The 25084-nt window shown below is 40.9% G+C and overlaps 1 protein-coding gene across 1 annotated transcript in view; it reads right to left on the bottom strand.

Annotated features, from left to right (window-relative positions):
* BMPR1A (bone morphogenetic protein receptor type 1A) overlaps positions 1 to 23280 on the bottom strand; it is a 138787-nt gene extending 115507 nt beyond the window's left edge. The window contains exon 1 of the mRNA XM_043596780.1: positions 23185 to 23280. The gene's annotated coding sequence lies outside the window, so the exon portion shown is untranslated. The remainder of the gene's footprint in view (positions 1 to 23184) is intronic.
* Between the last annotated feature and the right edge of the window lie 1804 nt (positions 23281 to 25084).

Genomic DNA, 25084 nt, shown 5'->3' with positions numbered 1-25084 from the left:
CCCGTTCATGCTATGTCTCTCTCTGTCTCAAAAACAAATAAACGTTTAAAAAAAAATTTTTTAATGAGCTTAGTATTATTCTTTTCATAAAAAAATTTTTACCAGTTGGGTTTACTACATTCTTTAAGTAGTTTTACCCCCTCTCAAATTAAGGAAGTTGCCTTCTTTTCCTAAACCTAGTCTATCAGAAATGGTTACTGAATTTTATCTGGTATCTTTTGTCATCAATTGAAATGATCGTACTGTTTTCCTTCTTTGATTTACTAATATAGTGTAAATGACACTGAAAGATTTCCTAAGGTCAAATCATCCTTGATTCCCAGGGAGAGTTTTTCCCTATATAGTTTTAACACACTGTTAGATTCAGTTTCCTAGTATCTTATTTTGGATCTTACAACTATGTGATAAAGGAAAATAGCCTATTGTTTTCTCTTCCTGTGCTATGCTAGCTTCAAAGGGCATCTTCTCTATTACATTTCTCTTCTTTCCTCTGGAAATCTGTGTAACACAGGGATCATCGATTACTTTAAAGTCCTGTAAAAATATCTGGCCCTTTTAAAGGCTGTATCTTGAACAGTTCCATCTACTTCTTCATCAGCTACTGGACTATCAAGCTTTCCTATTCCTTCTGAAAATTTCAGTAATTTATATTTTCCTAGGAAATAATCGGTTTCATTAATTTCTAGGCTGACTGGCATGAAGTTCTGCACAGTGTCCCCTTCTGAGGCTCTCATCTCAGCACGTATAGAGGTGTCCACGGCTTGTGGTGTCTGCCTCCAGCTTGTTTTCTTCGTAACCAGACTTGCCAAGAGTCTGCCAGCTCTGATTTTACTGTCAAGAGAGGGTTTATTCTGGGAGCGCCTGGATGGCTCAGTTGGTGAAGAGTGTGACTCTTGATCTCAGGGTTATGAGCTCTAGTGCCACAGTGGGTGTACACATTACTTAAAAATCAAATCTTAAAAAAAAAAAAGTTGTTTTACTTTTCATTAACTTATACTTTTACATTTATTAATTGCTTTGTTTTACATCATTTGGTTTATTTGTTTTTAATCAGTTTAAACTGAATATCTTGTCCATTCAGCTTTAATCTTTCCTGTTTATTAATTCATATTTAATTGCTATGAATTTTCCAGAAAGTTTCACATTGGCAACATTGATATGTAGTGCTTCTCTCTATAATTAATGTCTAAATTGTGTGACTTCAGTTACGAACATCCCTTTAAGCTGTTTAAAAGGTATGTCTCTTCCCTTGCTCCCAAAGAAGGTAGATGTTTTTGTTTTGGATTTATGTTTTTGTTTGTTCTGTATGATTTTATATGGGGGGGGCATCCTATTGCTGTTAATTTCTATTGCACTATGGTCAGAAAATATAAATATAACCTACTTAAGTTTTGCTTTCTGAAAATCTGATTTTCTTTGCAGCACAAAACAGGCTCACTTTTTGTGACTCCCCATGTTGGGAAAGAAAGCATACACATTCTTAAGAAATCTCTGCAGGAACTACAGCCAGTCTTCATTAATGATCTAGAACTGAGAACTGTAAACCCACTGAATACCAGTAGTTATTTCTTTCTCCCCCAAGTTCCACAATACTTTATTTCTGCAATGCATCTGATTCACTGTTCTCTCTAGATCAACTTCTGATCACTCAGCTACTTGAATCCCACCCCTGAATCTGTGTCTAATGACCTGAGCACTCCAGTGCTAAGTCCCATCAGTCTCCAGTACCCAAAGCAAACTCCTAGGCCTAACAATCCAACTGGCCCCACTTGGATCTGGATTCCATCCTCACTCTACCCAACTACAGCCAGGAACAGCAAGGTCATTGTTGTAAAGACCTTAAAAAGCTCACCCACAGCCAGGCCTCCTCTGCTTCCAGGAGCATGGGGAGAACTACACTCCTCCATCCCCTTGCTGTTAGGTAAGCCAAATGACTAGTTTTGACTGGAGAAGTTACATAATTGCTGGTTACAAGACCCTCCAATGTTTTCTTCCCTTCCACAGCAACCAAGAAAGCCATGTGTTCCAAAGGTACAGCTGCAAGAGGGTAAAACCTGACAGGCTTTATCTCAACTGCCTACTTCCCTCAAGCTGAACATGGGACGATAAATAAACTTTTTGCTCTGTCCAGCCAATGAAATTTGAGGACTTTGTTCATTAATGAGGCATAATTTAACCTATCCTGATTAATATAGTCCTGTTAACCAATACCTTCCAGAGCTGCGGGGAAGTCAAATTCTCTGATATATTCCCTATTTATAATAAAATTGACATCTCTAGTACAAATGAAATTTGGGAGAGAGGGTCTTTCTCTTCTGTAGTCTCTACAATTTTTTCTAAAAATAATATATATGGTTTTCATAATCATAAGAAAAATACTCTTTAAAGTGCTCATAAAAGTTTCAATGGACTTAGCACTTTGGAACTACACACTTTAGCCATCAGCTAGTCTAGTCCTGATCACTTTCATTCAGAACAGAGACATGAAGCATGTACTGAGGACTATCCAACTAGTAGGTACTGGATGAAGGATAATTACTCAGGCCTCTGGATTGCCGAATTTAAGTCAGTCAACATAACACACTTTAAGATTTATTCTCTCAGGGCACCTGAGTGGCTCAGTCAGGTAAGCATACAACTTCGGCTCAGGTCATGATCTCACAGTTCAGGAGTTCAAGCCCCACATTGGGCTCCGTGCTGACAGCTTGGAGCCTGCTTCAGATTGTGTGTCTCCCTCCCCCTCTGCCCCTCTCCCATGCTCACTCCCCCTCCCCATTCCCCCTCCCCTCGCGCTCTCTTGCTCTCTCTCAAAAATAAATGAACATTAAAAATTCTTTAAATTTTTTTAAATGAAAAAATAAAAATAAAATAAAAAGATGTATTCTCTCATTTTTTAAAAATAGACTTCCTATGAATCTCCATGGGTCATTTCCCCACTTTATCCTAATCAGTTTTGTACATTATCTCACCACATTCTCAACATAAATAAGTTTAGGTCTCCTATTACCACTCTTCTAGTCCTCTAAACTTGTGTTTCCTAGCACCAACATTACACTGTAATTGTATACCTGAGTAGGTTTGTGGTTTTATTGATGCTGGTCTCCCCAACTAGAACATAAGCTCCATGAAAGCAGAACTCAGGGCTATTTTATTCACTATTCACTATTTATTCACTATTATATAACCAAGTCTGGACAGTTTCTGGTCTATCACAGGTGCTCATTATATACTTACCAAATTGAAGTATACTTTCCAAGTCTTAAAAACTTAGAAATAATTACCAAGACTAAAACTGATCATCTCAGAGTTCTTATGTGTTTCTTCAGAAAGCCTGTTCTCCTTAGAAAAGTTAAGGGTTCTATGAAAGGGCCAAGAAAACGGGAGGTTTTCATAAGGGGTATATGTTATAGATACACATGAAAATAACGATCCTATGATAAAATGTTTTCCCTCAAGCAGAGAAAAATTCTACTGCAACAGAGCCCTCCCCCCCAAAAAAGGAGGGGCGCCTGGTGGCTCAGTTATTTCAACCATATCTGTCCCCCTTCTTTACAAAAAAAAAAAAAAAAAAAGGAGGGGCGCTTGGGTGGCTCAGTCAGTTAAACGTCTGACTTCAGCTCAGGTTATAATCTCACAGCTTGCGAGTTCAGGCTCCCACATCGGACTCTGTGCTGATAGCTCAGAGCCTGGAGCCTGTTTCAGATTCTGTGTCCGTCTCTCGATCTGTCCCTCCCCTGTTCATGCTCTCTCTCTCTCTCAAGAATAAAAAAATTTTCTTTTTAAATTAAAAAAAAAAAAAAGGAATCTGATGTAAAATTTAAAACTAAAATCTTCCCTCAATCCAATCAAAAATTGATTGATTTCCCTCAATCCAATCAAAAATAAGAGGAATTGCCAATCATTTTCATTTCTTGAGATGGACACTTAAATCATTGATCTTTAGCCTTTCTACTTTTCTAATACATATTTTTTAAGCTGTAACATTTCCTCTAAGTATAGAATCAAGTGTATCCCAAATTTTGCTATGAGTCTATTTTTATTATGATTGAATCCTATTGCTTTCTAATTCCTCTATAACTTTTTATTTAACTCACGGGTTTAGAATTAGAAGTGCACTGCTTAATTTCAAAGATTTTCTCACTATCTTTTGTAATTGATTTCTAACTTAATTCCACTACGGTCAGAGGACACTGTGAATGATTTCAATCTTTTGATATCTGTTGAGGCTTGCTTTAAGACCAACAAATGGATCATATTCTATCTTCACTGGGTGCTGTGTTCTATATTACATTTTTTTAGTGTTCTCTGGCTTTCAATCTCCTTACTAATTTTCTGTCTGCTAGTTAAATCAGTAATCAGTGATTGATTATGGCCCCTGATCTAAAATTTTAGGTAACTTATACACTGCTTACTATGGGTCGGGTATGGTTCTAAAATATAAAACATATGTATAGGTAATATATATATATATATATATATATATATATATATATATATAAACCTAAAACCACTCCATGAGGTAAGGAGCATTATTACCAATTTACAGATGAGGAAACCGACACAGAGATATTTGTCAAATCAATCTGCCAAAATTGCTGGTTGCACAGCTAGGAAGAAGCAGATCTGGGATTTAAACCCAAGAAGAGTTGGGATTTAAACCCAAATGGAGTCCATGCTGTTAACCACTAATTATATAATATTAAATTATATACACACATACACATACACACACACACACAATATAAACACACGTATATAATATGGGCTTTAATATATATATGCATATAGAGTGGTTAAGAGCATGGATATATATCTTTGTATATATATTTTATATATGTTATAGATACACACAAAGATAATGCTCCTATGATAAAATGTTTTCCCTCAAGTAGAGAAAAATTCTACTGCAACAGAGCCCGCAAAAATAGTTAAGAACAATTTTTTATCAGAAGTACTTAACTATGTGAATTTGAAAGTACATAATAACTATTGCATCCTCAGTATCAGGGCAAACTATGTAAAAAATAAGAACAGGAAAAGAAACTAAAAAGAATTATATGAAATAAGATCCACAGTTATTATGAGATGTTGACGAGTCTTATGCTCTTTGTTCTCCTATCCCACGACTTCTAAATACTGTGTATCACCCTTAGAATGAAGAACACAAGAGCTTAATACAGTCCCTAACTGAACTGACAATGTTCTGTGTTAATTCTCAAGTGAAAAGAGACAACGTTAGCAAGACCATGAAAATCACAGGAGATAATGGATATAAAAGTGCTCTGTAAACTATGTAATATACAAATGTTAATAATTACAAAGCATCCTAGGACTAAATAAAAGCTTTTTCATGTCTTTCCCCTTGTAAATTTCAGCTGCTAATTTAAAGTGCCTAACTTTGAAAACACAAATATTTTGTTTAAACAAATTCAGAAGAGTTGGTTTTTGAAAGGCAGAACATTAAAGTGCCACATATCCTTGAACACTGACAAAAAGGAAAACAATGACAAATTTACAAAAGCATTACACTCTCTCAGTATCCTGAAAATACCCTGATCTGTAATTTAATAAAATGTTGATTCGGTGCTGAAGATACAAATAGGAACTCTAAATTTACCCCAAAAAGTGATGTTATTTCCAGAAAAGAATTTTTATAACTCATAAAAAAGAGGAATAATTCATTTAAAGATGAATTAAATATACATTATATAACAAAAAATGTACACATCACAATTAGTGATAAGAATACATGCTCAATCCATTGAGGATAGGTTTTCCTTTCAAAGTTTCCTTTGCTGTTTCTGCACGGAACCTATGAATAAAGAATGCACAGCTGCCTAGCAGATGTATAATTTCAGTGTTCAGATTCCATTCTTTCTAGTTTCATTCTGCTAGAGGTTTTGGATGTTCTATTTCCATATGGTTTCTGACCTCCCTCAGTTTGGGTTCTACCTCCCCACATCTTATTCTATTTTAGTCCATTATTACAGAAAAACACATCAAATTTGAAACATCTTAACTTTGTTTTAAAGCTTAAAAGTTGCAAAAGTTGCAACTTTTTTCAGCAGCAAAAGTTGCTGAAAAAGAAAGGGAGAATATACAGACAAAAAGATAATCAGGTAACTAAAACAAGACAGCCAAATTTCCAAACCTGCGCCAAAACCAAGAGTCAGACGCTCAACCAACTGAGCCACCCAGGCACCCCAGAACTTTCTATCTCAATAGCCCTACTCCATGCCACCTTGTTTCTTCTATTTCAGGTTCGGACACTCGGCTTTCACACAAGCAGAGAATTCCAGTTTTACTCACCTGATTTCCTCAAACTCTTTAAGTTATGGGAGAATCGTTAAGCAATAAAGTTTTTGTTTTAACTGATACTGCATATACCAAAAGGTTTGCTAGTGTTCTTGCATAATATGAATATGAGGGATTTTTACTTTTTTTCCTCAGAGCTTCTCTAAGTTTTAAATTTGTTCAGTGAGCATTACTTTTGTAATCAAGATGCAAAAAGACTTTTGAACAAAAACTTGCAAGGAAAGAGATTATGTTTAAATGTCTACATGTCTAACAAACTGTGTTTTAATAATTTCTGTGGAACACAAGCAAATTAATAATATTCCAGAGGACAATATCGGCATCATTAATGGGTAAAAATCAGGTTTCATTCCTCAGCCTATCTGACTCCCAAAACGGCCCCACAGATGGACTTACTCATTTTCTATTTTCAACTGATGTGGCAGTTATTTTTTTATCTTTTTTCCTTCCTGTTCTCTCACAGGGCAGATTTTCAATGTATTCTAAGAAACAATACAAATAACATGATTATGTTAAGCAAAACTCTGCCCAGTTTCAGCTACTTTACGAGTAATAGTCAAGGTAAAGCAGTGAAAAAAGGCCTAGCTGTGTGATCGCTAACAATTAAATGGTGTCTATATCTCAGAAATGAGATATATGATACAGCACTAATTTTTAAAAACTGTTTATGGGAAGCATTCTGGATAAATGCTGTAAAAGCAACTGCTCCATTGGACTTTGAATACTGTTTTCTCCACGATGCAAAACATCAGGGAAGCAAAAAAATTTAATTAATTAATTAATTTAAAAATACCTATGAAAAGTTTCTGACAAATTTTAGTATTAAAAAGAGAAGAAGGGGGGCGCCTGGGTGGCTCAGTTGGTTAAGCATCCGACTTCAGCTCAGGTCATGATCTCAGTCTGTGAGTTCGAGCCTCGCATCAGGCTCTGTGCTGACAGCTCGGAGCCTGGAACCCGCTTCAGATTCTGTGTCTCCCTCTCTCTCTGCCCCTCCCCTGTTCATGCTCTGTCTCTCTCTGTCTCAAAAATAAATAAAAACATTAAAAATAAAATAAAATTTAAAAAAAGAGAGAAGTAGGTGTTAATTGTCAAAAGTCAAGTATAACCCATCAAATACGTATATTTAGACCATAAGAGGAGAGAACGTTTTACCAGGTACCTCAGTTAACACACCAGCAAACAGGCAAATCCATCTACTGTATGTGAACAGGCACTAGAAGCAGCAGGTAAAAATCAAATAAAACATGTGCGTGTGTAGAGTACACATCCTCATCTTAAAATTGTCCTACTCCCTTTGAAAATGAACATAATTCTGTGGTTAAGAACACGGTCTCTGCAGTCAGACTACCTGGGTTTGATTCCTTAGCTTTGCCACTGACTAGCTGCACAACCCTTGACAAGTTATTCCACCTCTGTGGCCTCATTCTCCTCTCATAACCGTACCTATCATAGAACAGCACTTAAAATAGGGCTAGGCGAATGTAAGGAAAATAGGTATTATCTAGTCCCTCTATTTTATTGCTCTACAGCATTTAAACTAAAACCCACTCACCTTTTCAACATGAACAGCTGAAAGTTAATTTAAAGCTTCATGAATTCAAAATCTCCTATACTGAGTAAAATATATTACACTAATGCTTTTTACAGAGTACTTTTTACTTTAACGTTTCTGAGGCTTGATAAATTCTTACAACTCCATAAAAACTAAGGATACCATATTTTACTTAATGTTGCAATTAAGGTTAACATATACAGTTTATAAATTTGAAATGCACTAGTTAGAATTAAATAAAATATGTTTAATGTTAAAATTATATTGCGCAGAACTGGAATGCACTTGGAAACAGAACCATTAAGATGATCAAAGGATCATGTACAACTCTAAAAGCTTTGTACAGAAAAAAGAATGGGGGCTGGTGTCAGAGGGGCTTTAGTGGGAACTTAAGCTGATACTTCTATGACTTTAATAAGGGATCTGAAATTGGTACAAACATGAGAAAAGGTTTTATTCTTCTCCAGCTTCCACCTCCAACTATGGTTGGTCCAATTTCCCTTTCACACACCACCTCCCCTTAATGACATCTGGAACAATTTCTACAGCTTTCCAGTAGTTTTCAGTTATAAAAATGTCCAGTTCAGTTGACTGCTCTTTAAAACTTTAATCTTCAAAAAAAAATTTTTTTAACATTTATTTATTATTAGAGACAGAGAGAGACAGAGCATAAGCACAGGAGGGGCAGAAAGAGGAAGAAACACAGAATACAAAGCAGGCTCCAGGCTCTGAGCTGTCAGCACAGAGCCCGACACAGGGCTCGAACTCACGGACCGTGAGATCATGACCTGAGCCGAAGCCAGATGCTTAACCAACTGAGCCAGCCACGCGCCCCTAAAACTTTAATCTTCAATCTTGCAATCATCTCTTTCCCTTCCAAACCCAGGCTGGGTCCATGGTCCATGAAAAGTTCAACTGGGGAAGGGGTGTGGTCTGACCTGTTTTGGGAGGAGTGGGGGATGAGGGAGAACAGAATAAACGTCTCAACATCTGAGTACTCCTGCAGTCCTCTGGGGTGGCTGCCACCACCCGGCTAATACAGACCATGACACAGGCAGCCAAATGATGGCTTCTCCTCTGGGGACAGGCTGGAGCACTCTGGTGACCGAGAGGTGAGGGGCTCAAACCCAACTGCACATTTCCCTTCCCAAAGACCTGCTTCAGCTCAACCTCTCCTACTTTTGCTCCCCTCTCCAGGAGAGCCAGCCCTGTCAAGATGCCTAAAGCCTAGTTACCTTCTGCTTTACCCACGTGAACAGAAATTCGAAACAAGTACAGGGTGTTCTGCTACCCTCAGTCCACAAGGAGATTTCTCTGCACTTTTTTTTACCCTTTGCTCAAGGAGGCACAGATCAACCAATCAGCTGCATCATGACTACCGGCTAGGAAATGAGATGTGCTGCTCTACTTTTTGCTAGCACTCCCTAACCTCACGAGTGGCTCTCTTAGACCTCCCCGCACTAAGCTTCTAAGGAAAGGCCACCCCAAGGGAAGAGGAACGGAGCAAAAAGTGTACAATGCTCCCCACCTAGGCAAACTAGCCATCGAGGTGACTGCTGTGCACAATTTCCCTCCCCTCCATTCTCTGACAGGTTTCTGTCACACCCTAATAAGCTCTAGAAAGGATTCAGGCCACTAAATGCTTGGGCTTTCTTTAGACTGTAGAATCACTGACTTATCCTTAACCCTAAGGTCCTAGTCCCCGTTCCGAGCTAACTAGGAAAGTCTGATTCTACTTACTTCTTACTCTTACCTCTCTGATCTTGTTGGGGCAATTAACCCTCATTAGCCTCAGATTCTTAACATATACAACCGGAAAAGCCACAAAACTTCCCAGTATCAACTTACCAGTACTGCCAGTACACAAAAGTACTTTGCAAATTCAAGTGTTAATAATGCTAACAAAATAACACTTTCAGAAGGTATCAGGATTAGATTTCATCTTCAAGGACCCTATATATACAGCCATTCAAATTGCTTTTGAAGACAGAACTGACCTCATCTTCCCCCACACAAATAATTCATCTTCGCTTACACTTACTAAGCATTACAATGTGGCAAAAATAGTGTTTAGTGCTTCACTGCACTCACTCACTCAGTCTTTGCAGTAACTCTGTGAGAAAACGATTATTACCCTCATTTGACATACAAGGAAATAAAGCTTAGATTAACCACTTTGGTGCAAGGTCACGAACCTAGTAAACAGAGTAGTAAGGTATGGAACACAATAAATGTGAAGCTAGATAACATGTCAATAATTCAAGGTTTAATAAACATTTCAAGTTATCTGGAATACAGGTAAACGGGAAGTCACTGTAATCATCTCAAGAGCCCTTTACCGGTTTAAGAAAGTAGAGGCTTCTTTGTATATTTTACTTACTTAATCTTAACTGAATGACCTTTTTTGTTGTTTCTTCTGATTGTGACCAGTGGAACCTGTCACAAACCATCTTCTACGCAAATTGATAAGATGCTAAGAAAGAACAGGAAACAGTGAATAACTTTAGAAAGAACAAAGGCTTAGTCAACACAATTAATCATGCCACTTGATTAAGAAATAGCATTATAACTGTAGGAATATATTCAGGAAGAGAGGAATGTCTCTCTAATTGTACATTCTACCTCATTTAACAAATTTTTAGTTTTGAAGAATACATTTTGAAAATTGTAGCTTAAAGAAATTTGACTTATGCTCTTTATATTTAAAATACTTAACTTTGTTTTTAGACAGTGAAACTTCACTTGCTTATTATCCCTTGCCCCAGCAGTCAGAAACAACCTGCCATTGCTAAGGAGGAAAAACTTTTACACGTAGAAGTAAAAGAAGAAAAAATTTTCTTCTACCCTCTTAGGTTCTGAATTTGGGGGCCTGCAAATTACACTGACAGAAGTCAGATTAGCAAAAAAAAAAAAAAAAAAGACAGATTTTTATTCATTCACCACCATTTACATACAAGTGTGACTAAAAGAGGCAGTTAGAATTTGGGGCTCCTGTGTTAATATGGGGAGAGGGGAGGAGGACACTTACAGGAAACAAAGGACTTTTAAGAAAGATACATGGGCCCCTAGGAAAATGAATATATGATACGATGTGTGACAATGTCAGTTTAGATGTGGTGCCACTTTTTCTCTCTGCTCTCTAGTGATAAAAGTCAATCTTCCCTGGTTTCAAAACTCTGGGGAGCAGCTTTGTGATAACTGAGTTTTCTCTGAGAGTCTGTTTTTAGGCAGATCAGGAAGTTCCCCAGAAAAGCCTATTCTCAAATACCTTCAGGGCAAAATAATTTTTATGCCACAGTGATGTATTCTGTACCCCTTCACCACCAACATAGACAAATATCTGAACGCTTACTGTGTACAAGGCACTGAATTAGTACCGATGGCAAAACAAAATATTTTAAGACAAAATTCACTCACCAAGGAGCTTATAAAATAAATTGAGAGTATGAGACAACTTAAACTTTTTATTTTTTTTGTTTCTAAATACCCTTACAACAGCAAAAGAATTTTTATATATTATGAACAAAAATAAAAAACAAATGACAAAAAAAAATGCATTATACCAAGAGTTAATATCCATACCCCAAAAAAGAGTCTCTACAAAATGAGTAAGAAAAAAAGATTAGAAAAACAAAGGAGAGATAAATGCAAAGAACCAACAAACTATAAAATTCTCCTCAACCTTAGTCAATCAAAGAAATACAAATTAAAACTACAATACTGTTTTTTCAGCTGGCAGCCTGGCAAAGATTAAAATAGACTGATACTATGATGTGTTGGTGAGGGGTTAGGGGAAATACTCACAAACACTGTTGGCTGGAATGTGAATTGTTACAAAGATTGTGCAGAGCAGTTTGGCACTATAGGCATTATACATGGCTTCTCTTACATACAGTAAACACATGTCTAAGAATTCATCCTATAAAATAAAAATAGTCTCAGAGGATATGTACAAGCACCACAGCACTGTTTACAATGCAAAAAAAGGAAAAAGAAAAAGAAACAAGAAAAATACCTTGCAACAAATTGGAAACAATCTAGTCATCAATAGGGGGCTGGTAAATAAAATGACGGTATATTCATAAAAGGGAATATTACATGGCTACTAAAAAGAATGAGTAAATCAACACCTAATGACATAAAAAGAGTACTCTATATTCAGTGAAGACAGAGTTAAAGAAAAGGATGCATAGTATCACCTCATTTTTTGGAAATGGGGAGAGAAAAAGAAAAAAATGAAGACAGTGGAAGAGGAAGATTACATTTACCTCTATACTCTTAACACTGTAATCCAGGGGGGACGTGGGGGCAGGATTACAGAAGACTCACTTTATGCCTGAAGTTTCAACCAAATACGTGTAACTTCTGTAAACAGAAGAAACAAAGGAAGGTGCTATGGCAATACAGTTAGGGAGACTATATTGGGGTTTTACAAGACTAAAAGCTGAGAAGGCTTGTAGTAAAGAAATCTAATATGTTAATAGATGGTACAAGAAACACCAAAATACTGCCTTCAAATAATGACACAGAAGGGGTGCCTGGGTGGCTCAGTCGGTTGAGTGTCCAACTTTGGCTCAGGTCATGATCGCATAGCTCGTGAGTTCGAGCCCCCTGTGGGCTCTGTGCTGACAGCTCAGAGCCTAGAGCCTGCTTCAGATTCTGTGTCTCCCTTTCTCTCTGCCCCTCCTTCTCTCTCTCTCTCTCTCTCTCTCTCTCTCTCTCTCAAAAATAAACATTTAAAAATTTTTCAAAAAAAAAAAAAAGTAGAAATCAATGAAAGAGGGGCGCCTGGGTGCCTCAGTTGGTTAGGCGACTGACTTCGGCTCAGGTCATGATCTCACACAGTTCATGAGTTCGAGCCACGCACTGGGCTCTGTGTTGACAGCTCAGAGCCTGGAGCCTGCTTCCAATTCTGTGTCTCCCTCTGTCTCTGCCCCACCCCTGCTCACACTCTGTCTCTGTCTCTCTCTCAAAAATAAATAAACATTAAAAAAAATTTTTTTAAATAATGACACAGAAGAGCTCTTTTAAGTGTGGACCACTGAGGAAGGCTTCACAGAAGAAGTAAGATTTTGAAGCATTTTGATAAGCATAGGGAGAAGGAAAGTCGAAGGCAACACCGTACAATTTAATGTATAATTTTAAGTTTTTTCTAGCCATATTTCAAAAGAGAAAATCTGATCCTTTTTCTTTGAAAGTTAATTTTACTATTACTTAACCCAACATATTCAAAACAGTATCATTTCAACATGCAATCAGTATTTTAAAAGCATAATGAGATACTTTACATTCCTTTTTTTGTACTATCTTCAAAATGTGGTACGCAATTCTGACCAGCCACATCTCAAATGTTCAACAGCCACGTGCGGTACTGGCTACTGGAGTGGACAGCAGAAGTCTAAGGACTCTGAACGGAAACTCAGAACTGGATATTTCAGTGACTTAAGCTAATAAAATAGTAGTATGAAGTGAATAAGGCAAAAAGGCAGACTAGGCCAGAGCAAGAGGCCAGTCTGAGAGAATTTGAATTTTATATTGTAAGCAAATAAGAAACCAGTGGAAAATATTTATCGAGTAGGAATGATGACTAAGGCACTATTTCAGGAAGATTAACTTCTTTTTCTTTACTCAGATCATACATAAATTCAACATGCAGTTTTTTTCCCCAACGTTTTTATTCTGTGAAAGATTACTAAAATGGAGACGTAAAACAGTATCTGTCATCAAGCAACTACATTTTGTTGATTTAAGATGCTTCTGAATAGCTACTGTTGAAAAATTTTTATTTCATGGTACCTTTATTTATTTTTTATTTTTTTTAACGTTTATTTATTTTTGAGACAGAGAGAGACAGAGCATGAACGGGGGAGGGTCAGAGAGAGAGGGAGACACAGAATCGGAAGCAGGCTCTAGGCTCCGAGCCATCAGCCCAGAGCCCAATGCGGGGCTCGAACTCACGAACCGTGAGATCACGACCTGAGTCGAAGTCGGACGCTTAACCGACTGAGCCACCCAGGCGCCCCTATTTCATGGTACCTTTAAACAATTTTTTGAAAAATACATTGGTAAGAACTTTACCAAAGTTTAATGGCCTTTACTTTAACACTCCCTATCAACAGCTCCCTTTAGTTAGGAATCTAAATTATTCTTAATTAAATGCAAAATTCAGACACTCAAGATGTTAAACTGATGGACTACATCACAAAAAATTGTAACTGCTAGTAGGAAAACTACCCACGAATTTTACCTTACAGAAAACAGTATCACAACCATGCAAGTTTCCTCCAGATGTCTCAACTTCAAAACTGAGAGCCTCTAACATTTCAGATAATCTACCTAAAGGCTAAAGAAAAAAAAAAAATTTAATGCTCAAGAAATGAGATAAGAAAGCAGGGCATGAAAGAACACCACTGGCCACAGGCCATTCCATTCGTTACTTACAATGACTGCCAAGGCAGGAAGAGGGACTCTGCAGCCAAGAGTCAGAAACCCAGTGATGTCATCATGACCAAAAGCATTACATGACCTGCAATTTCAGCAACTAACTGCTCTGCATTAAAGCCATGGAATTTTCTTTTTTCTTTTCGCCAAGTCCCCTTCAGTTTTTAAGATAAGGAAACAGAGATCCAGACAGGTTTAGTGTAGTATTCAAAACTGCACAGCTAACTTAGTGGTAAAACCAGTACTAGATTTTAATTTATAAAAACTCAGGGGTTCCTGCATGGCTTGGTCAGTTGAGCGTCTGACTTCAGCTCAGGTCATGATCTCACGGTTCATGAGTTCGAGCCCTGCGCCGGGCTCTGTGCTGACAGCTCAGAGCCGGGAGCCTGCTTTGGATTCTCTGTCTCCCTCTCTTCTCTCTGCCCCTCCCCTGCTCACACTCTCTCTCTATCTCAAAAGTAAATAAACATTAAAACAATCTAAAAAAAGAAAAACTCAGAAGCCAAAACTTAAGTGTTCTACTGCTGCTTTATAATTTTTCATTATTTCTCAAGTTATTCACATTAGATGCATTCCTTTCAGAACTTTTTTTTATAAATACTTTTTAAAAAAATATTTATTTTTGAGAGAAAGAGCACAAGAGGGAGAGAGGTGTCAGTGGGGGTGGGTTGGGGGGACAGAGGATCTGAAGCAGGCTCTATGCTGACAGCAGAGAACCCAGTGCGGGTCTCAAACTCACAAACCATCAGATCATGACCTGATCCAAAGTCGGATGCCTAACCAACTGAGCCACCTAGGTGCCCCTCCTTTCGTAACTTTTAAAAAGCAGAAAAGTGTTTGCTTCAAAAACTACTGAATACTTCCAGAAACATCCTCCCTCTTCTTCCTGATCTACAGTGTCACTCTACAGACCATTTTCTCAGGAAAGCCTTCCCAAGCACCTGTACCCTAAATAGACCCAATCCCTTATTACACACTTATGAGCTCCTGTACTTCCCTTCTGTAGATCTTAAAATAAATACAAGTGGGGCGCCTGGGTGGCGCAGTCGGTTGAGCGTCCGACTTCAGCCAGGTCACGATCTCGCGGTCCGGGAGTTCGAGCCCCGCGTCAGGCTCTGGGCTGATGGCTCAGAGCCTGGAGCCTGTTTCCGATTCTGTGTCTCCTTCTCTCTCTGCCCCTCCCCCGTTCATGCTCTGTGTCTCTCTGTCCCAAAAATAAATAAACGTTGAAAAAAAATTTTTTTTAAATAAATACAAGTAGACAATTATTTCTGAAATTATTTAACGTCTATCTTCTCTATTTAGGTCTTAAACTGGTGTTTCTCAGGGCTGTTCTAGGCTCTTTACTGTGTATAGCAAGAGTTCCTGATATGAAATCCATAACATAACCATGAAATTATACACAGAATTACTACGTTTGTGTATTTTTCTTCAGATACTCAAAAAAAAAAAAGATCTTAAAAAATGTTAACAACCAAAAGACAGTGGATTTGTGTTGTTCACTGCCCAAAGCCATCCTTTCTTTGGGGGAACAACCACTTTCCCATCTCTCATGGTTCTAGGAAGGCTATGAGTGCCAGTGTTTAACTGGCTGACTGCTCCGGGGCATGTAAGCAAGGCCTGGCGGGTGTCGGCATCCCAGACTCCAGACGGTCCCAGGAAGAATCTCTCCTTGGGACAGAATATATGCACCTGGGAAAGGGGTGCCCTTTTTACATCTTGAATCCATATGGGCCACATAAGCCTGGAGTTGACACTGTCCATCCTCTGCCAAATGAAAAGTATCTGTCTGAAAATCAAGCCCAAAGAGTGGAGAGCAGACAGACCCTTGATTACATCATCTGAGCACTTCTATCCAAACATGAGTATTGGCAGTCTTTTTAAAAACATGAAAGGGGGGGGGGGGGGGCACCTGGGTGGCGTAGTCGGTTAAGCGTCCGACTTCAGCCAGGATCACGATCTCGCGGTCCGTGAGTTCGAGTCCCGCGTCAGGCTCTGGGCTGATGGCTCAGAGCCTGGAGCCTGTTTCCAATTCTGTGTCTCCCTCTCTCTCTGCCCCTCCCCCGTTCATGCTCTGTCTCTCTCTGTCCCAAAAATAAATAAACGTTGAAAAAAAAATTAAAAATTAAAAAAAAAAAAGAACAAAAAAAAAACATGAAGGGGGGAGAGGGGGTAATGACCCCTTTTCACCTTTAAGCTAAGAGTTGAATTTGTCACTTTTAAGCAAAAGTCACTTGAGAAAGCCACCCAATTTCCACTGATAGAATTTACAACCTACATGGCAATCGCTCCCAAAGATCTACCTGCAGTCCAAACCTCTATCAAATTCCAGCCCCATACATGCAATGCTAAGTGGAAATCTCTACTTGGTATTTCAGAACTCTGTATTATCAAAACCAAACTACTGTCCTCCACAAACCTGGTCTCATTTTTCATCTCAACCAACACACATTTACCTTATCAGGTTTCCGAGCTAGAAACCCGCCAGTCATTCATGCCAATCCCATTCCTTCTCTCATCCATAGCTAACTACCAAGTCCTGTCCATTCTAGACCCTAATTATCTGCCACCATCCTAGTCTGGGCCAAGATGGAACAGGTTTCAGTGTCCCCTACAAGTTTCAGTGTCCTGTGTCTTCCTTCCTTCAAAATGATTCCCCACTAACTCCTCTCCCCAAACTGCAAATCTGATTATTTTATCCCTACTACTGACATACCCGCATCCTCCTTAAATCAGTAGTAGCCAATTACATATGACTAGAGCAATAGCCAAGCTCCACTGTTGCACGTTATTAGTGGTATAACAAATGTACACCATAAAAAAAGTTCATCAGAAACACAGAAGTATAAAAAAAGAACATCCATGGCATCGGAGTAGCTCATATTCACCTGTTTTTAATAAAAGATACTCAAAAATAATGTCCTTAACTAGTCAAGGTCTGTATGAACTTGGCTTGGGAATCCACTGGGCCCACCATCATCTGATCTAAAGCCCTACTCTAACCTAGTGCTGTTTTCAAAAACCACAACACTACTGGGGCTCCCCAGACATATCATTTTGTTTCTATTTTTTAAAAACTGACAGCCTTTAAAATATTAACCATAAAAACTAGCAAAGCACCTCACAATCAGACTGGCATATCGAGTTGTGGGAGACCCCATCCAAAAATAAATATTTCTCTATACCGCTTGAAATGCTTTACTCATTAAAAAGGTTTAACAGACACCCTCCTTTTAAAGAAAACTTTTCATAGTAAACAGCACAACTAATAAGTCTCTCCCACATAAGTCTGGCTTAAATTCTTCTTTCCAATATCTAAACTAAAGGAATGGTAGCTTCGGTTAACAGAGAAAAACCATATTCAATTCTATGGCACATATATTTTTCATATTTCAGTATCTCTGAAATTAGACCTTACAATCAATGGCTTCTTAAAATTAACTAGAAGCATATTTTCTTTATGAACGGCTCAAAAAAGTATGGTGTACCTTGTAAGATCAGCATTTAATCTTGTAAGCATTAAAGAGTTGGACTGACCTGGTCACTTGGACCTAAGATATTTAAAAAGCATTTTAAAAGCATAAACACTAATAAAAGGTGGAAGAGGGAAGAAGGAAAGACTTTCTGGTTTAAACTTTAGCCTAAGAGGAAACCCATTTTCCTTTCTCTCCATGGCTCTCTGCTCCCAAAATCCAAAAATGAGAAGGTCTTTCTCCTCCAATTATCCATTTTATATGCAACAAAGTCAGTTACACACCCAGTCTGCAGTTTAGTAGCCGAACCAGTATTTGTATACAAATCGCTATAAAAGACCAAATGACTTACGGAACTGCATACTTAACACGTGCACATCACTGTATATAAAAGACACTTCGATAAAGTTGATTTTTTTTTTAGAGATTTTATTTTTGAATAATCTCTACATCCAACATGAGGCTTGACCTCACAAGCCCTAGATCAAGAGCCACATGCTCCACTGACTGAGCGCCCCAATAAAAGTTGAATTTTTTTAAAGACAAATCAATAGGGATGCCTGGGTGGCTCAGTCAGTTAAGCATCTGACTCTCGATTTGGGCTCAGGTCATGATCTCATGGTCTGTGGGTTCGAACCCTGCATGGAGACCCACGTGGTGAGTGTAGGGCCTGCTTGCAAATCATATTCATTCTTTCTTTCTTTCTCTCTCTCTCTCTCTCTCTCTGTCTCTCGGTCTGCCCCTCCCCCCTCATAATAAATAAATAAATTTTTAAAAAGAAAAAGACAAACCAGTAAGTGCAGGAAGAAAATATTAGATAAAAATTTTGCCTTTAAAAAAATCCCTTCCTTCAGGAGCATCTGGGTGGCTCACTCAGTTAAGTGTCCTACTTGCACTCAGGTCATGATCTTGCAGTCCATGGGTTCGAGCCCCGTGTCAGGCTCTGTGCTGACAGCTCAGAGCCTGGAGCCTGTTTTGGATTCTGTGTCTTCCCGCCCTTCCCCTGCTCGCACTCTGTCCCTCTCTCTCTCTCTCTCTCAAAAATAAACGAACACTAAAAAAAAATTTTTTTTTAATTAAAAAAAAATATCCCTTCCTTCAGAAGGGATTCCACTCAGAAGAAAATGGGATGGGGCGCCTGGGTGGCGCAGTCGGTTAAGCGTCCGACTTCAGCCAGGTCACGATCTCGCGGTCCGGGAGTTCGAGCCCCGCGTCAGGCTCTGGGCTGATGGCTCAGAGCCTGGAGCCTGTTTCCAATTCTGTGTCTCCCTCTCTCTCTGCCCCTCCCCCGTTCATGCTCTGTCTCTCTCTGTCCCCCCCAAAAAATAAATAAACGTTGAAAAAAGTTTAAAAAAAAAAAAAAAAGAAAATGGGAAAGATTTCAGAAAAGGGACAAAGCGCATGTGCAGGAAACAAAAATAATGGGAGATGAGAATGAGGGAAATCTGGGTAAATCCTCATGAAACCACTTCATTTCACAGAAGACACTGGAAACTTGTGAGAAGAGAAGTGACACAAACTGGGCTTCAAGATTAACTTCAGCAGAACTGCATAAGATAACCCATATAACAGTGGAAGTGAAGAAGAGCACAGCATTAGCCCAAGTGGGATGAGAACCTGATTCAGTAGGCAAGAAAAAAAAAAAGGAAAAAGGAAAATTATCAACCATACTAATATATACACAATCTGTAACACTGCATACAAATATATATTCAATCAAAGAAATTTAGGGGCCCTTGTGTGGCTCAGTCAGTTAAGCATCCGACTTGGCTCAGGTCTTGATCTCGTGGTTCATGAGTTCAAGCACCGCATCAGGCTCTGTGCTGACAGCTCAGAGCCCGGAGCCTGCTTCAGAGTCTGTGTGTCCCTCTCTCTCTGCCCCCTCCCCTACTGGTTCTCTGTCTCTCTAAAATGAATAAACATTAAAAAAAATTTTTTCTTTTTTTTTTTTTTTTTAATTTTTTTTCAATGTTTATTTATTTTTGGGACAGAGAGAGACAGAGCATGAACGGGGGAGGGGCAGAGACAGAGGGAGACACAGAATCGGAAACAGGCTCCAGGCTCCGAGCCATCAGCCCAGAGCCTGACGCGGGGCTCGAACTCACGGACCGCGAGATCGTGACCTGGCTGAAGTCGGACGCTTAACCGACTGCGCCACCCAGGCGCCCCAAAAAAATTTTTTTCTTTTAAGAAAAAGAATTGTGTTAAAACCAAATAACAGTAGATTTGAAAACTCAACAAATAAATTTCTGGAGAAAATATTAAACACTAAAGTTCACACAAGAAATAGAAAACCTAAACAGACCAACAGTTGTTAAATAAACTGAAATGATATTCAGAGTCCTCTACAGAAAAGAAAGAAAGAAAGAAAGAAAGAAAGAAAGAAAGAAAGAAAGAAAGAAGAAAGAAAGAAGAAAAAAGAAAAGAAAATCTAAGCCTGAATGGTGTTATAGGTGAGGTCTGTAGAACTCCCAAGAAAGATCCTTCCAGTCTAAACCACTCCTGAAAAGAGGAAAAGGAAAGGTGCCCCAATTCATTTTATGAGTCTATTATAACCTTCATACCATGTATCAAGAGCTGTACCTAAGTCAGCAGGAATAAAGAGGGACAATACCATGAAAAGCAGAAGCAATAGATGCTGGCTACAGATACAATGTGACAGAATGGGGAAAGGTCTGGATTTGGTATGACATCAACAGAAATAAGGAACACCAGGGAAACAAGTTTGGTAAGGAAGGAGTTTAGTTTCAACTAGAACAATCAGGTAGAGGTATGCATAAAGCAACTGGGAAAAAACAAGGATTCACGTGCAGAGGAGAAATAAAGAATAGAGGTCTGAGAAGTATTCAGACAGAAGTGTCTGAACAATAATAATGCCAAGGGACTAGTGACATACAGAAAAATGAACTGACCAGTAAAACCTGGAGAACACATATTAAGCAAGAAGAAAAGAAAGGGGCAAAGAGGAACAAAGTCAGTATGTCACCGAAGCCCTCTGTCCATCTAGTTAATTCTCACTCATCCTTCAGAATCATCTTGAGTTACAAAGTGACATTTTTAAGGCCTTCCCCCATTCTCCCAGCAGCAGGTCAGGTCTTCTAACACTGGGCACTTTAATTGTAATCACAATACAGTTATAGAATTCATTCTTCAATCTATGTTTCCTCCAATAAACTTGATGCTCCATGAAGGCAAGGGCATTGTCTGTTGTAGCATCCCATAGCCTTGCAGTGGAAGTATTCGTTGAATACAATGGATAAATGAACAAAAGCCAAGGAAAGGCATTTCAAGAATGAGAAGTTGATGTAAGTATCACAGAACGCTCAAGGAGTTGATTTAGAACACATTAATAAATGTGCCACTTAGCTTATAGGTGAACCTTGTGAGGGTGAAATCCGGGTAACAAGGAGTTAAGAACTGAATGCCCGGCCAGGAAGTAAATGCAGGAAAAATAAACTACTCTTGACAATCTCCAGAGATGGGATTACGAAGGTATGAATTTTAATTTTACTTCAATTTTGCTCTATTTTACCATTTTTTAATGAACGTGTATTACTTTTACAAGGAAACGTTTTTTATTTTTTGTTTTTTTTGTTTTTTTTCTTAGCGTTAATATGATTTGAAAAGGAAAAGCAGCAACATGACATCTTGAGGGAGTAGCACGCCCAAGGGAAGGTTTTTGTAAACTGAAAAAAACCCTTTAGCACATCTGTACTTCTAACATCTCTAAGACAAAAGGGAGTAACTCCTATTCCATTAAGCAGGAGAGAGGAGAAAAATGAAACAAGGTGTTAAACTGGTAGGAAGAACAAAAAATGTTCCACTGAAATGGAAGGAAAGAAAGCACATGATAGAAGTAACTCAGTACATTCTGGCAGGAGCTCCCTCCCACTGAATGCCTCAAGCTTTTCAGTAAAGGGTGTGAAGAAGTGAAGCAAGCAGAAAAAAGTTTGAAATGAGTTCCACGAATAATATGAATCGGATGGGGAACCCAACAACCGTGAGTGGAATACTGGTTCTCTGAAAAGTGTCTTCTAAATTTCAATCACCCTTTGTAAATTCAACCCCTTTCTAGCTCAGAACTGCCAGTATTTTAACTTTAAGTTTAAATATCTAAATAATTCTGGCCCACACACTTTTCAAGAATTGAAAACAGTGATAAGCATTAAAGTTACATCGTAATTCACAGTTTTAATTCAGACGTGAACTCCTAATACAATAAAGGAGTTGTTTTCAACTCAAGCAACAAACAGCGATCATTTCAAGTATGAGTAATTGAAAATGCTCCTAACTATAAACCTGTTTGCAGAAAGAGGTTTTGCTGTTTCCAAACTCCTAGTCCATCTCACTTTTGACAGTTTCTGATTAGCAGAGAAAATTCAGAGTTCAAATCCCAGCACACTTAGACAAGTTACTTAACCTCTTTGCGTCTCGGTTTCCTCGCCTAAAAAATGAACACCATAACCAGGGTTATCACAAGGATTAAATGACGTCACACAGGTAAATGTGCCAAGTTCGCACTGTGTACTCAAAAGAGTTTGCTAACCGTTTGAAAGACAAAAACTGCAGCGCTCTGACCAAATTAAAACATCCGAGAGCATGAAAGAGTATACAAGTCACAAAACGCCAGACTCTAACACATAGCACATTATTTTTCTTTCCTGACTCAAGCTATTTTCTTTTCTTGCCAAATCTTTCCACTAGGAGTCTGGAAAGAAGGGGGGGGGGGGGGGGGGAGGTTACATTCACTCCGGCAGAAAGTTTTCAGAAACTGAAGCGCAGAATCACAACAGACATGGCAGCGGAGGCCGCGCAGGACAACAGGTGAACCTCCGAGAAACCTGGCACCTTCCCGCGGACAAGTTTTCAGGGAGGGCTTGCAACTCCCCCCGACTCTACCACCCCACGAAACAGACATTTTTTTTCTCCTTCGCAGCAGCGTAGAGAGACATAACGCGAACAGCAACCTCGCAGCTCCTGGGAGAGAGAGGTGAGCGCCTTTCCCATTTAAGGATTCAAGAAGCGTCCTTGGAGGCGGCTTTCGCCCACATCGCCTCCCCAAACTCGGCCTGAAACCCAGGGGGTGGGGAACAAAAGAGGGGCCGGGCGGCGGGGCCGCAGCGGGGAGCTGCAAGGAGCCGACGTCGGGAGTCCGGGGGGCCGGGGTCTCCGGCGGGGTCGGGCCCGGGGTGGGGGCGCCGGACGGCGGGGCCCAACGGGCCGCGGCCTGACAGAGCCGAGGCGGCGGGGACCCCGCGAGGCGGCCGGACCGGGCCGCCCCCAGCTCAGGCCTCCCGCGCGCGCCCCGCTCCCCCCGAAACTTCTCCCGGAGCCCGCGCCGGCCTTCCCGCAGCCGCCGGCCTCTCCCGGCGCACACACGCACTCTCGGACGAGCCAACTCACCCGGACCCCGGGGAACTCATCGTCCAGCCCTCGGCGCGGAGCGGGGTGGGCGCGGCGAGCCGCCGGGGCGCGGCGGGGGCCCGACTCGGCCTCCGCCCTCGGCGTGCAGCGGCCCCGGCCCGGTCGCCCCTCGAGCGGCCGTGCGATCCTCGTCTCGCGCGGACGGACGCGCCGGAGCCCGAGCCTTCCTGCCCTTTCTCCCCGCCCTCCTCCCTCCTCCTTCGCCGAGAGCCAGCAGGCGGATTCCAATCTCGGCAGCCGCCGCCGCCGCCGCCACTGCCGCCGCCGCCGACACTCGCAGGGGTGGGGGGGCGGCGCGGGCGCGGGGGCCTGGGGGAGGGGCGGGCCTCCGCGGGACTCGGCGCCGCGCGCGCGCACTGGGAAGACGCCCGCCCCGCCCCGGACACGAAAGGAGCCGAGCGCGCGGCGGAAGCGCCCGAAGGGTCCCCGAGGTCCGGCGCCCCGCTGCCGGGGAAGAGGGCCCGCAGCCGGCAAGGGGGCGCCGGGCTGCGGTGGGGGGACTTCTCCTCCGCGCGGCCCCACCGGCCCCTCCCCACCAGGCAGCCCTACCGCCGCCGTGGCAGGGCCGGCTGGTCTCCGGGAGCCGCGACCCACCGACGCCGCGTGCGGGACGCACATGACGGAGCGCGGTGGAGGAGCGCGGACACCGCGGACGCGGTCTGGGCCCTCCCGCGTCCCTTCGCGTGGACCCCCTCTGCGACACGCTCTAATGCTCCACGTGGGCGCCAGCACTCACACGCCACGGCTGGGAATTGCCGGGTCGTGGTAGTGGTCGTGGCGACAAAGAAAGGGAAATGTAGCCACACCGCTTCCATTATCCACCCACCGCTCCCCGGCTTCTTGGTCTGGGCTCTCTGCCAGGGTGCCGAGGCCTAGGTAGGCAGGCGCAGGTGGGCGGGCTCCGAGGGAGCGGCTGGGGGAAGAGGCCTCTCCGCGTGGACCCCCGCAGCTCCGAGCCCCGGCTGTCCCGGGCCCTGTGACCTACCGAGCCGGTGAACTCCTAAAGCAGAAGAGGAGCGGCGGCGTTACCCCGGGCCAGCTGAAGTCCGCGGACTATAAATATTGCTCGCTCCTCTACTTTGGCTCTCTCTTAGGACCTTGCGTGCCTTCCGGAGTCCCGTTCCCTCCTTTTGGAAAATGCAAATAATTGTCACTACTCCTTTTCTTCCATTTCCCTTCATTTGGGGACAATGCTGGTAAACGTATTCAGTGTCCTGCATGTGAAGAAAGAACATAGGCTCCCTTTTAACAACCAAATGTGACCTTAATCATTTTGGTAAGTGTTGCAACAGTGTGTATGGTGTTAAGTCTCTACAAAAGATAACTTTTTTTTATTAACTTGTTTTATTTTTTATTTTTTTAAATTTACATCCAAATTAGCATATAGTGAGTGCAACAATGACTTCAGGAGGAGATTCCTTAGTTCCCCTTACCCATTTAGCCCATCCCCCCTCCCACAACCCCTCCCATAACCCTCAGTTTGTTCTGCATATTTATGAATCTCTAAAAGATAACTCTTTTTAAGGTCCTTTCATAAAATCACTTTTTCAACTAGGTAAAAAGAAAGAGGGAAGAAAAAGAATGTGCCAGGCACTGGCATTTGTTGTTATACGCATTCTCCCTAAAGAGATGTTTGGATTCCAGAGTATTCCCTAATAATCTTGTTTAAATGTCTAAATTCTTTTACATTCTTGTTTAAAGAGGTTTTTTTCTCTCCTCCTTTTGCAAACCACTTCTGATGCCTTATATATCTTCTGTGATTCCAAATTATTTTTCAATTCTGGTTATTCTCTTAAGTTTTTTAATGAACTCTTGAGCTGTCTCAGATTTAAGTCATGGGTGGTTGTATCTTGCTTTACAGGGGGAATGTATGGTATAT

This window comes from Prionailurus bengalensis, chromosome D2 (assembly GCF_016509475.1).
Source record: "Prionailurus bengalensis isolate Pbe53 chromosome D2, Fcat_Pben_1.1_paternal_pri, whole genome shotgun sequence".
In the NCBI taxonomy this organism is placed as follows: domain Eukaryota; kingdom Metazoa; phylum Chordata; class Mammalia; order Carnivora; family Felidae; genus Prionailurus; species Prionailurus bengalensis.
The sequence above is the reverse complement of the archived record's forward strand: the minus strand, read 5'-3'. Positions and strand labels throughout refer to the sequence as shown.